The sequence below is a fragment of the Cygnus olor genome, chromosome 20, assembly GCF_009769625.2.
Source record: "Cygnus olor isolate bCygOlo1 chromosome 20, bCygOlo1.pri.v2, whole genome shotgun sequence".
NCBI classification, from domain to species: domain Eukaryota; kingdom Metazoa; phylum Chordata; class Aves; order Anseriformes; family Anatidae; genus Cygnus; species Cygnus olor.
Genome location: NC_049188.1, coordinates 2792313 through 2804010, shown reverse-complemented (window position 1 = coordinate 2804010; position 11698 = coordinate 2792313). Strand labels below are relative to the sequence as shown.

At 40.5% G+C, this 11698-nt stretch overlaps 1 long non-coding RNA gene across 1 annotated transcript; it reads left to right on the top strand.

Annotated features, from left to right (window-relative positions):
• The first annotated feature begins 678 nt into the window (after positions 1–678).
• On the top strand, positions 679–5985 carry LOC121057886. Its single transcript, XR_005814004.1, has 3 exons — positions 679–699; positions 4235–4272; positions 5774–5985. It is a non-coding gene; the product is annotated as an uncharacterized LOC121057886 (long non-coding RNA).
• Positions 5986–11698: the final 5713 nt, after the last annotated feature.

Sequence of the window (11698 nt, the reverse complement as noted above, 5' to 3'; positions counted from 1 at the left end):
GCCTTGCAGCTGCAATACTGATTGAGAAGTCCAGGCGCAAGATGTGTACACGACCTAACTGTCACTGCTCCTTACTGCTGCACTGGGATAACTTGTAAAGCCAAGGAGAGGTAGAGGTAAAGGTAGAATTTAACAGTGCTGTGCTGATTTGAGACTAGAGAATGGGAGGAGGAAGTGGTAAGCTTACCTCCTCCTTTTGTCACTCAGCACGTTCCCAGAGCGGATCCTGGACAGAACAACGTGCATGCGAGTGCCAGGATATTACAGCAGATGATTCCTCTGCCTCAACCACAAACTAATTTAAAAACTTCTGATTCTCCCCAGTCCCTTCCTCTCTGTTTCATTTCCTCTCCAAGCAGGACTTAAGTTTAAATTTGATACCATTTGGGGACTTTGCAGTGAATAAGACTGTTTGAGTTGTTGTAGAGCTTTCTTAAGCTTTCCTTAGAGAAACTATCCAAGTGTTCAGTAATGTGCATGGACTAAGTCCTAAAAGCAGAACATATCTGATTGTGTGAGCTGTCAAAACAGAGTGCATAGAGAAGGCCTGGAAAGAGGAATTAAATTCATTCTGTTTCTCATACAGGAGCAGCTATTCCTCCAGTGATGCTATTGAGAAGAGATGACTTGGAGAAGCCAAGCTATTAGAGGATGTCACCCATGCAGCACTCCAGAAGGGGACCATCCCTGGTGTTACAGGTAATGGGAGCAGGTGTGCAGGTGCTGCAAGAACAGTTTTTTTTTTGTTTTTTTTTTTTTTTTAGAAACATGATGTATAAGGAAAACTGTTGAGATACTGGGAAGATTTGGGCCTGGAGATAAATGCTTATTTCTATGATAATGCTTTCTTGTTGTGCTAATGAGATGAAGTTGTGGTGTGTAAGCTACAGCTTTCATGTGTCCATGTCTTATCAGCCTGTGGCCAGTCCTGTCTGAACAGATCTCTTAACCACTACTGTAACACAGAAAGCAGACCTAAAGTAGGCATGTGAGGATGCTTTACTTTGTTTTCCTCCTTTCAGAAAAAGCCCCTACTTTTAGATGTGCTTTTTTTAGTCACAGAAGTTCTGAGTGCTGGGGGAATCAATCACAATGCCAGTGCTTAGAGTTCTTGTTAGTTTTGAGGATGTCTTTGGAGGACGTACTCTCTCTTACCCATGTCATTTTTATAACATAGCCCCATGGGAATTTGCCACTTTGAAAAATAAGCTGGGGAACTCAGTCACCTCCAGTTCCTTTCGCTGGGAATCCTTCCATGTAAGCTTTCCAGCCTTCATAAAGTCACGTGTGAAGTGAAGGCTCAGCAGGCCCAGTTCAGAGTGACCCTTGTGCTCAACCACATTCCAAGCCATCAAACCCCAAAACATGATTAGCACGTGTCAGCATATTAACTCAGTGATCTCATATTGGACAGTTCCTCACTCTTACTGGAGCTCACAGAGAGCTGGAACATAAATATTAGCAAATAAATTGGCCTCTATCTCAATAGACACCTTTTTCTTTGGTGTCCATAAACCACCTACTGTGATCCTGGTCTATCTCTGGGCGTCCTTGGAAGAGCCCCAACACAAGTGATTAACATCAATAGCTGCAAAATACATTTCTCATGCCATGAGGGAGATGAAGCATGTCACACAGTCCTTTCCTTTGGAGCAGACAGCTGAGAGAACATGCTACTGCAGAAGCGCTCAGGGGTGTCATTGTCAGTAAGTAACATTAACCGGCCTCCCCCTCCTCCCCATGCATGCACACACAAACCCCATGTGCAATATCCCACAAGGTTAAGTGTTGTGCTGCTCAGGGCACAGTGTTATATCCTGCTTGCCTGGAGGCAGTTGTTGGCTCCGTGAAAAGATCTGTCTAAGGCAGGAAATACAATCTCAATGGGAGAATGGGAGCTCCGAACAAAAGTCATGAACTCATTCACAATCCAGACATGCCCCAGGAGTTGGTTTTCAAGTGACCTCGTTTGCCCTCTGTTGTTACACATTTGTCCCCGTGGCACTATTTCACAGGAAAAAAAAATTCAAATATGACTAATCAAAGACAAAATGTTGCTTTCAGCTGCCAGTTGGCAGCTTTCACTCTTGTGGTGGGTAGGTGGTTAAAGAAGTAGAAAGCAAATATTTGGATTCTGAGAGTACTCTTACTGCACCTTTTTTTGGTATTTGTGTTTAAATAAACTACCAGCTGAATGGATGATTAATTCTAGAGAGGTGGATACACATGAATTTAAAAAGGTCATTTTGTGCTCAAGCCAGCTTGCTAACACAGAGCTGATATTCTGCTGATTGGCAGAAATGATTTTTCCCTGAAGAGAATCCAGTGTCTTTAAGCAGTTGTCCTGTGTTGTTTCTTTTTAAGGGAAGAAAAAATCTAAACAAACTCAGCAGCGAACTCTCAAATGACTCTGTCATCAAATGAAACACACAACCATTCTCATCCTGAAGTGTCTGTGCCAAATTTTATCGTGCTTAAGAATCAGCTGATGATGGAGGGAGAAGAAAATATACCGAAGAGAGACAAACATGTCCTGAATCAGAAAGCTCCTGTGCATGCTCACACAGTGGGAACACTGTTACAAACCATTCCTGACTGGTTTATGGAGCCTTCAGACCCAGAAGCTAGTGATAAACCTGGGAAATGTTTACGTGCTATTTAAAGAAGTGCTGTCCTGGTCCTCACATAGGCTTGTGAGATGGCTCCCTTCATGCAGAAGGCAGTTTAGTAGACTTGCTCTTTCCACTGTGGCCAGAAATTAGCCAAAGTCCTAAGAAAATTGGTATAAGAAGTATATTTTCGTGCTTCTGAATGCTGGTCTGCACTGGGCCATGTGAGGCAGAACCTTACAGGGTGAGTCCATCTTAATACTTATATATATATATAAAACCATGTAGAGAAGAATGAAGATGCTGTGACGTAATTGCATGTCAAAACTGGGAATATTGAATTCTCGGTTGCCCTGGTAGTAAAATGTGCTAGTGTAGGCTGGAAGTAGGGATACTGAAAAATACCCCTTTGCTCTACCCCTCATTTTTGGATTCAAGTCTCAATTTTAAAAGCTCTCGAGTAAAAGTACTGATGCAGTAAATCACTGGGGCATTGGACCATACCTAAGGAGAGGCCTTTTACCCAGTCATAACCGATCCTACAGAATGTAGTTACTTACACATGGCAAGTAGTAAGAGGCAGTAGCCTTGCTTAGAGTCTGAACAAAGCTTGGCTTGCTAATCTTGGAATGCTGAAATTCAGCAGTAATCTATGTAGATAAAGGAAAGCAAAATCTCCATCAAACAGGAACGCCACACAAGGATTTCCTTCAAGTCTTCATTCAGAAATGCTGTTTGACTCTGTTTTACCTGTAGTTTAGAAATTTTTTTTCAGAACAAACATTAGAAAATGCTTTTCAGATACACTAATTTGAGAAAATGCTTGCCACTATGAATAGTGAGATGTACAGGAACATATCTCCATGTTTACTCAGCAACTGAAAGAGCTAAGACTTGCTACTTGTCTTACCTTCAATTAATTTCTAATAACAGAAAACCTTTACAAAATGCAACGGTCAATGTAGCGAGCTTTGCTAATGAAAAACTGCACAGATGGTTCACAAACACCAGGAGAAACTTAAACTCTGGTCAGGACAAGTTTTCTATTAGATGAGATTGCAGCAGTATTAGTCAGTTACTATCTACCTAACCGCTTGGCTTCAAGCTCTACAGAGGAGAAACACGTACTTGGACATCAGCCTCTCTTATACAAACATGCCAAACACTCCCGTAAAGTAGACTATGAAGTGTGGTAAACAGCACTTTCCATTTAAGTGGTCTTAAGCATGATAATGCTAGACATGTTGGAAGGATAGGAAGTGATAAAAAAAACACCCCACAAAAATCTTTGGCATCCAGGAAGGAAGCAGCTGTCCCTGCATTCCCACAAACAATCCCAAGGCATCAGATCTGTGCAAAAATATCCTCAGCAGAAAAAGCACAAGGAAAAAAAAAAAGGCAAAAAGAAAAAGCCTCAGGAACTGTTTCAGTATGTTTCACAGAGATACCTAAACTCTTAGTAGGGGTGACCCTCTATGCTTCAACTATTTGGTAATATATTTTGTAGACCTCAAACTTTTTTTTTTTATAATTTAATAACAGAGATTAAAGTGTTTTCTTATTGTAGTTCTTGTAGTGTTAATTGTAGCTTTGTTTCCTGATGTTTTGCTTGTGTTTGTTTTCAGCCGAGAGAAAAGGCACTTGGGAAGTCTGCTAAACCCAGGTAAATTTACTGTTACATGAAACTACAAGCTTCGGCATTCAAAATGTTGCCTTGTTAGCTCAAATTCAGAGTAAACAGTTGGCTTGGCAAGAGAAAGACCAAGCAAAAAGAAAATGCTTCCTTAGGTCAGCTGGACCAAAGTGCAGTCTCTGCTCCTGCACCCCCTCTCCCTCCTCCTTCCATAGCACAAACTCCTGCTCTTGATAGAGAAGACAACTACTCAACGATCCATTTTTAGGAATAAGATATTCTGAAAACAGACTAAAGTAACCAGAATAAATCCTGGCTGGTGGTATCTCAGGATCTCATCAGTAGTGCTACTGAGCTAACATTAACTCATTGTAACATACAGAATGTTAAATGTGTAGTGGAGTAGATGTACATCAGAAAAACTTGTTGAATTGAAAGATTTTTATTTATTTATTTTCCCAGTTAAAAAAAAAAAAAGAAGAAAAAAAAAAAAGGAAAGTTTCCAAATTGGTAACAACTTAGGGAGAACTTCAGTTTCTGCAATGAGAAATGAGTCTCCCAGTGTTAATCTTCTATTACAATGCTGTCCATAAACTTGATTGCCTCTGTTGTTTCTGCTTGTTTTATGATGGACTTCTCTGATATCCAATTAAGACAGAGATCTGAATTTGAAACCTCTGAATGCATTTTGTTGTGAAAATCCTGAGCCAACCTTGTCTAGTAACCTTTGACCTATAAAGAGGGCTGGTAATTGCTACTTTCATTCCTAAATGTAAATGACATAGCAAGTTATTACTTGATAGTGTCTACTTCTAGATCTCACTGTAAAAGGCAGACAACTTCAGAGAATAAATCATTTTTCTTCTCCTGTACTTGTGGTTTACACCCCTCTTCCTTGATGTCTAATTACGTAAGATAAATGTGTGTAAACATGAGCCTTATCCTCCATAATCCAACTCCTACCTTACTTGTTTATACAAAGGTTAATAAGCTCAGTGTATGTACAATACTGCTTAGAGTAATGTTTTTAATGCTCTATGTAACTTCATGGTCTTTTACCAGGAGTAAAAAGGCAAGGAATTAGGGGATAATCATCTTTGATTGTTCTGGGTTCAGTAACAGAGACTTTTAACTTATGAGTCTATGAGCAGAAATGCCAGTAAACAGATTTGCAGAAATATTTGATTTGTTTTCCAGGAGCATTAATTTTCATTTTTATCCTGTTTATCCTTCTGTGTAATAATTCCTCATTCCTGATTTGGAGAGGAGACTCATGCATTATCATTCAGAATGCCACAAAATTCAATTAAGGGCTGGCTGCAGCATCCCTTCTTGGTTTTTGAATGATTTAGCTCTGTTGAGAAAACAGGATGACTTTTTCCAACACAAGGCATGGTTGCTAATTTTAACAGAGTAGACAGCCTTAGGCTATGCAACCATCATTAAGCAACACAGAAATGTTAATGAAATGACTCAAGAGGTGCTGTCTTTTAGCCAGGTAGGGTAACCAACTGTCCCTTGAATGTTGTAGGAACAAAGGATGGAAAATAACATAACATCTGAGGTACTAATGCTGCACCCACCTGTCTCCGGCCTCTGCAAGCCCCTCTCACTCCTACAGCTGGACCCGGACTGCCTGAGAACTCGATTGTCTTTCAGTCAGGTATCATCTGCTGTCAGCATGTTACTGTCTGTATCTCTGAGGTCTACGGGCACCTGTCACCTTGGTGGAAGCAATTAATGTATATAAACTGGGGGATATGTTTATGCGTATATATATGGGGAAATGTTGATTCTAGACTTCTGACATCATCATTATTATTTATATTTCCATTTATTTTTCAAGATGACCAAAAGCTTCCAAGATGAGCTTTCATATTTAGAAAACTTAAGATATCTTATCCTTAAGCATGGTAGAACCCCTGCCCAATAGTGTTTAATCAAAATTTACAGCCTTTTACCAGCACAGTGCATAGTCACATTTTTTCTTCGCTCTATACTAGGAGAGAGTGTGGCACAGATGAAGCGTTCTGTGTAAAAATGCTTTGACACATTTTGTTGAAGCCAAGACAATTCTCTTGAAGTATTATCATGACTTACTTGAAGTAAATCAGCAAATAACTCATGTCACCCCACAGGGCCACTCAGCTAAGTGTGTGTTTTATATACACAGAGCACTATAGCTTCAGCAGTTGGCACATTTCCTTCAAGTAAATGTAGAGATGATAAGACATGATAAGACAGAGATATTTAGAGAGATGCTGCTGGTGGTGTCTAAGCCCCTAGGCTTTGTTCAGGCAGCTCCAATCTGAATGGATTGCTTCCATACCAAAAGAAAAAAAATCTCTGGAGTGCAATGCAAAGTGTTTTCTATTAATGGCAACATGAATGTTATTGCTGAGCTGTGTTATGCTGGATGATTGTATGCAGCAGAAGGTAACTTAACTCACCAGAATTCTGCTTTGCTACCCTCCCCCCGGTTAAAAGTCTGATCAGATGCCTGCTCTTCACACAAAATCATCAAGTGACTGCAGCGAACGCCTCTCAGAACACAAAGCAGTATCAGGCAGACAGCAGCTAAAACAAACCTCTGCTGCCAGGGGAAGCATGCAGTGGGGCCCTGGTTTCCCACCGATTTCCCCAGCCCTTAGTTGGTGGGGAGAGGGTTATTAAACCCTTTTGCGTTGCTCTAAAAGGCTGCAAATTGAACGGTAAATCTAAATAATGAGGTGCATGCTGTTCCCTTCAGTATGTACTGCAGATGACGGGCAGGGACCAAGCACCAAAAGGAAGCTGTAAGTATAGCTGGAGGCTATTGTGCCCACCACGGAGCTGACTGCTGAAGTGTGTCGAGGTCTATACCTTGTGTCGTGTAGCCTGCAATTGTGGCTGCCTGGTCTTGTAAGCGATGCTGTTTATTCATGCCAGGATACTCTGTGCCAGCTCCCCCCACCCATCCCTGAGTGGCTCAGTACCTGCTCAGACAAGCTGCAGAAAAGGGAGGTTGTATTCTGAGGTTGGAGCAGCAGTTCTCAACATTCTCCTTGTATCCACACCCTAGATTTCCTCCTCTTCTGCTTTCTGCTCCCCTAATAAAGGTGGCAAGTATGACTGCACCAGGACCACTTCTCCCATCACAGTCCCTGTGGATTATTAAGCCCAGTCCACAGAGACTCTTGGCCACAAAGAGCCTGATAAGAGTCTTCTGAAGGGGACTGCTTCTCATCCCTGCCCCTAAATAAATCCTACCTGCTCTGGTTTGAGATGTTAGACTGGGTTCAAAAGCTCAGAGAACTGCCTGTGCCCACTAGCTGCATAGCAAATGTGAGAGCTGCCAGCTGTCAACTGCCAGCACAGAGTGGGCAGGGATTGCACCAAGTTAGTTCTTGTTAGCACCATGTTAGTTCTTGTAGGCCAATTCACACCCGAGATAAACGATTGCTTTATCTGCTACAAACACTACAACCCCTTGGTTCTGGGAGTAGAAACCTCAGAAAGAGGGTGAGCGCCTACAGAAATACGCTGAGAGGTGAAATCTAGGTACTATCCCTAGGACTGATCACAAGTCCTGCATGGGGCCATTGATGCCTTGTCCAAATCTCTATTTAACTGGTAGGTTGTGAAGACAGTGGACAAAGGTCATTAACCCAGGTCTGAAAGTAGCATTTTGAAGAGCAGGCATAACTATTCATAAGGGATAGGTCTGAGATACTTGGTGCTTCAGTTGGTTAGAGTTACAGGGCAGATTATTTTTTCCCTGATGTGAGTATTGAGCTAGAAATTCATGGCCGCTTTCAGAAGTGATCCAAGTCCTTCATATTCAAGATAGAAATAGATGAGCAACAATGTTTTTATCTGGGAAAGGTTAAAGGCTAAGATGAGGTCTTCGTTCTCTCTCCATCTATCTCAGGATCCTCAGCTGGGAGTCTAAAGGCTGCTTTTCAAGGCTTTTCTCTCCTGTGTGAGTGCCTAAAGCAGCAGTTTGTGAGGTTTTGGAGGGCATTAATCTCCCTCTTGAACCTGACAGAACTTTCCTGATAGAAAGCTAATTTCAGATTTAGAAAATCTCCCACCTGCATTACCAAAAATATTCCTGGCCATTCTTCTACGCTCCGGAAGACTTTCAGTTTCCAGTGAGATTCACTGGATCTCATCATTTGTTAGCAATCAGTGATCCTGCTAACGGCAGTGCCTGGGGTCCCAGCCAAAGCCAACGTGATGACAGGTTGGGATCTCAGTATGCTGAACCATTTTTGAAGGGGGACCTGACATTTTACATGTCTCCAGCTACTTGGTATTTCTCTGCAGTAGTTGCTACATATGACCCTGCATGCCTGGGCTGAGTATATCCACTCTGGCTAATGCTTCCTAAAATTACAGATTTGAGAATAATTCTGTTATGTATTGGGAGAAGTGTTTTAAAAATGGTATTCAAGAAATGGCAATGAAAAACAAATGATTAAAAAAAAGAGAAAATAGAAAGTAGTTAGTGCTGCTGGAGCAAAATGGCATCATCAGTCTAAGGGAAGACTTTGGGGCTCTGATTTGGAAGTGGAGCTGATTACCAAACCTGCTTTATAACAAAATCACTTTCATTTCCTTCACAATTTTGAAGTTAATAGGAGCTCTTGTGGAAGTTCCTAATGTTATTTTTCTTCTCTTAACCTAATTAACAAACTGAAAATTTATGTAGTCCTAAATGGAATTACTTTCTTCTAAGCACTGCAGAGGGAGTTATTTCTCATGTACCTATTAAAGCATGGATATCGATGTTAATGCTTCACTCCAGCTACGATACCTGAATTGTCTTCACAGGAACGATTTCACATTGAAATTGCCCCGTCTGCTGCCATACTCCCTTATGACACATGCACGGCAAACGTTAACCAAGGACAGGATAACCCTACCTGCATTATTATAATTTTAAATACTGATTTTTTATTGTTAATTTTAACATATTTACCTGCTGAATATTTAGAAAACCCCGGGTATTGCTCAAAAAATGTTGTTTTTAAAGAACTTTGTGGGGGGGGAACAACACTAGTTTTCATTTCATAAAAGGCTGCAAAAACTCTTTAGATTAAATTTAAAAGAAAAAAATACATTGCTTGAAGTCTTAAGAGAGGACTCAGCATATTTTTTCTTGAACATAATTCTTCAATGATGAATTTCTCAATAGAGTTGTATTAAAACAGGATTACTGGCTAACAAGAAACTGCCATCACTTTTAGAGTGATATTCCAGGGTATTACCACTACTGTGCTAATAGTTTCACATGCAGTTAGTTTCCCAAAAACAGATTTAACACATTTCCAAACAGAAAATGTGTGTATTATTTTGTGGCTTAAATCTGTTTTATCGTGATACCACTTCCAAAATACTGAAGGCGTAAAATGGTTTATGGTCCAAAAGATGAACTAGCACAAGTCACTCTGGTGGAATATAGAGAAGGATCTGAGAAAGTGCTAAAAGCATTATTACAGCTACAGAATGGACTCTTAAATCTTGTATGCAACTTGATCAGTTCCCACTGGAACCACACTATATTGTTTTCATAAATAAACACCAAAATTTGCTGTGCACAGTGTTTCTATACTATAACAGACTGCTCTTGTGCTTTAACAGGTTTTGTGTTAAATTGTAAACTAGAAATGATCCCATGAAAAATTCTTTTTTCCATCACGCTGCTTGTGAATGGCAAGTCATCATTCTTGATGATCAACAAAGCAATCACATTTGTATAGCACTAAAGCAGTCAGTCACTTCATCCTCCAGGGGAGCGCTGCGGCTTGCAGCCAGGCTGGAAGGAACAGACATCACCACTGTCCTCTCCAAGGGCAGAGACTGGTTTCCTGAGCTGGGAATGAGACCAACAGCAATGAGATGAAGGAGATGATTCATTTCCCAACCTTGGTTTGCTCTTGAGAGCAGTAGAAAATAACCCTCCATTTTTATCTGCTTAACGGTTACAACACTGAAAGCCTCTGTACGTTGAACTGTCTTTTGCATGTAGAAAATGCATCCAAATCCATGGCTTATTGCTCAGTGTGAGTTTGGGTTTGACCATTTTCAATGCTACGCTTTAACCTTGCACTAGACTGTACTTTTCCAGCTCATTTTTTTTTAAGTAGAGTGCTCCCCAAGAGACCAGACTGTGGCAGAGATCTCCTGTCTTGCATTGTTTACAGCTCAATGATTTGCAAAACACGAAATTCCACGTCCTGCAGGCTCCAGTCCCCAAACTGCCCTCCTCGCCCCAACTCTGCATACTCGTGTTGTACTCACCCTCATCCCCTGCTCAAGAAGTTGAGAAAAATATCTGTCAGAGAAAAGGCATTTTGTCCAAGTGGTTCCAGTGGTGTGGTTGAAGCCCTGTGAGGGTGGTTTCTGATTTTTTTATGACTATGAGAAGTAGCAACACATTTAAAGGAGGAGAACATACGTTAAATAATAACCGTTTATTGCAGGAAGGTCAAGGGCTACTGCCTTAACCAAAAGCTATAAGTAGAGATGACAAAGGAAAGACAACAGAAATGTTTTATTCAAGTAGGAAAAAAAAAACAAAACCAACAATAAAACACCTCTTGAAAAGTTTCTGTGAGGAATTAAGCAACACTGGAGGAAGGAAATAATGCTGTGCTCCCAGATAAAATATAATCCATTATTTTTAAACTCTAAGCACCGCTGTTGGTTAAAAAAATGCAGGTGACTTTGTGAAGATGTACTGTGGAGAGCAGCATGAAAAGAAAAACCACAAAAAGTGGTTTCATAACTAAAGACTTCTGAAACTCCTTTTGAAAGGAGTTTTTGGAGAATTTGTGATATTCCAAGACCCATGAAAAGACCCTAGACCACAAATATTGAAACAAAACATTTGTTAAGTGAACAAAACACCTGAAGTACTGTACAAGAGAGAATGAAACTCTCTGCAGTATAATTATGTATTTTATAGTTCTGAATTAGTGATAGAATTTAAAAAGGGAAAGTCAGTGCAGTTATCTTTTAAGGGCACTAATATGATTTAACCTAGCCCTTAAATTAGAGGCAGAAACAGGTATTCTGTTAATGTTCTCCCATGAGCCAGTATAAGATAACAAACAGATAAAGTAAAAAAGTATGTGGCTTACCATTATGTATAAGGTATTCTAGTCTAAGGGAGACAGTTTTTTTTTTTTTTCTAGAAAAGAATAAAAATTGGCTGTGTCCCATATACCGTTTAGCATGCAGATGGTGTTACTTCAGAGAACACGAGGTGAACAAGTGGAAAGGTCAGCAATTCCATATAAATGTCTGCATAAGCTATGAATGGTCTTCCTACCATGTAGTGGCAGTGATCTTGGGACAAGTAGTATCAATTCATTTGTCCCAGAATGGTTAGGCTTCTTAGCACAAAGCACAAATAACATTTTAAAATGTCCACATTCTACCCCTGAAATGCCTCCAGACTGTTCTCTTG